Source organism: Galeopterus variegatus, unplaced genomic scaffold (genome assembly GCF_000696425.1).
Source record: "Galeopterus variegatus unplaced genomic scaffold, G_variegatus-3.0.2 Scaffold4359, whole genome shotgun sequence".
Lineage (NCBI taxonomy): Eukaryota > Metazoa > Chordata > Mammalia > Dermoptera > Cynocephalidae > Galeopterus > Galeopterus variegatus.
Genome location: NW_007730470.1, coordinates 47,791 through 49,694, shown reverse-complemented (window position 1 = coordinate 49,694; position 1,904 = coordinate 47,791). Strand labels below are relative to the sequence as shown.

Here is a 1,904-nt window from a genome sequence, read left to right as displayed (position 1 = left end):
GTCAGTGTTGGGAAGAGATTATGATTGCTACAGTATTTCAGGTCTGAAGAATGGTATTCCTGCAGGCCCAGAATGGATTCCAAGAAAGACAAATACAGTTGCCTAGAGAGAGACATCAGCAAAATTGAAATTCCCATGAACCACACCATACATCAGCAAGCATCACCTTGTTCTTAATCTCCAGTGAAGACTGGAGAATAAAGACCAGTAGATTAATTAAACTGTTAAATATTTTTCACAAGTAATTTGGAACAAAAATTCCTGAGTCTCACCTAGAAAGTTTTTAAGTTTTAAAACCTGTAAAATTGGTTTAACAATCAACAAAGAGATAGTTTTTTTGTAGTTTACTGAATATAACGTATGATTGTAAGTCCAAAAGTAGGGAAGTGAGTGAGCCAATAAGATGATTCACTAGGGCTTTCTTTGCTAAATTTTATGGACATTTTGCTTAAGGGTGTTCTCTTCACTTAGTAAAAGAAATAAACAAACAAATCTTCCCAGCTAGAAATTAAGTATGCCAATATTAAATCTAGAGCATGGTTAGATTGTGGTGTTAATAACACCAAGGTCCGGAGCCAGCCGCCAAAAACAAAACCAAAAAAATCTAGAGCAAATTCTTAAGTTTCTTCCCCAAGTGTCAAAATTTATCAAGAACTGACGAAGACTATTTCCGTCCAAAAGCTAAAGAATCAATTAAAACTTATCTCCCTCTATTGGAGGGTTCCTCCGAGGAAATGTTAACAAGTGTATACAATCGTCTTGCATTAATGCCACATCCTTTATTGCATTTGATCCCCACAACCCTGTAAACGTGTTCAAATTTTTCTTGTCCCTCTGTTAACCTTTAATTTTAAGAAATAATGAAGACTTGCAAGTAAACAGCTGTAATTTCCATATTAAAAGTTCAATTAGGTAGAAAAAGTTCAACTAATTTACTACAACAATTTAGAAAGCAAAAGTGGAAGATACTGCTTTTTGTCTTTGTTTTATTTAGCATTTCCATTTTAACTTTTTTAAAAAAAAATTGCAGCTACTAAGACTAAATTAAAGTACCAAACGCAGCATTCAAATGCAGTGGCATACCCCAATCTCCTTTAAAGGTAAGAGAAAAATAACTGAATATTAGAAGACTACCATTTAACTAACGTGAAATTCACTCGCTCATATCAACTATCTTATTTCAATTATTTTCCACCACGATCATAACTCAAAGCACTTTAACAGCAACTACATTTAAGGTCTCATTTTTAATATGACTACTCAGGAGTGTTTTGAAAACCTTCAGATTTACAGCTTATCAATTATTTCACAATAAAAGATTACCATCGCGCTTCCACTTAGAAATAAACTCCCTTACTCCAACTTCCTTCAACTGCTTTTTTTTTTTTAAGTCTACAAAAAATTTCCCGTACGATGCGCTGCAATATCTATCTAAAGTTAGCTACTTCCCCAAGGCACTAACACGTGGGTGCAAGACACAATCGCGGCCGCGCCAGCGGGGGTACCCTGCCAAGTTACCCCCTCCATGTCCCCATCAGTCAAAGAGAACCTGACGTCCCACCTCTTCCTGCCGCTCCCTTCCCAGATGTCCATTTATGTAAATAGGCAGAGTGAATGACACCTTGGAACGAAATGCCTCCGACTGACAAGGAAAGGAGGCCTGCCCTTCCCCCAGCCCCGCGCCCGCTACCGCCGCCACACGCCGCAAAGTCCCGCGACTCGTCCCATATCCCCGACCCCACCCCCAGCAGCATTCCCGTGCACACCGTAGATGAGACACAGACCTGCTTCCAAGGTTTCCAGCGGGCGCGACGTCAGACCCGTCCCGGCCGGGGACAGGTGCTGGGGAGGCTTTTTGGTCCAAGGGTTTTCCTTAGGCAGTGGCGGCGGCTGCAGCTTCTCCT

The 1,904-nt window shown here is 40.4% G+C and overlaps 1 protein-coding gene across 1 annotated transcript in view; it reads right to left on the bottom strand.

Moving 5' to 3' along the window:
- Positions 1-1,866, bottom strand: part of LARP1B (La ribonucleoprotein domain family, member 1B) — a 117,800-nt gene extending 115,934 nt beyond the window's left edge. Inside the window, exon 1 of the mRNA XM_008587374.1 lies at positions 1,785-1,866. The gene's annotated coding sequence lies outside the window, so the exon portion shown is untranslated. The remainder of the gene's footprint in view (positions 1-1,784) is intronic.
- Between the last annotated feature and the right edge of the window lie 38 nt (positions 1,867-1,904).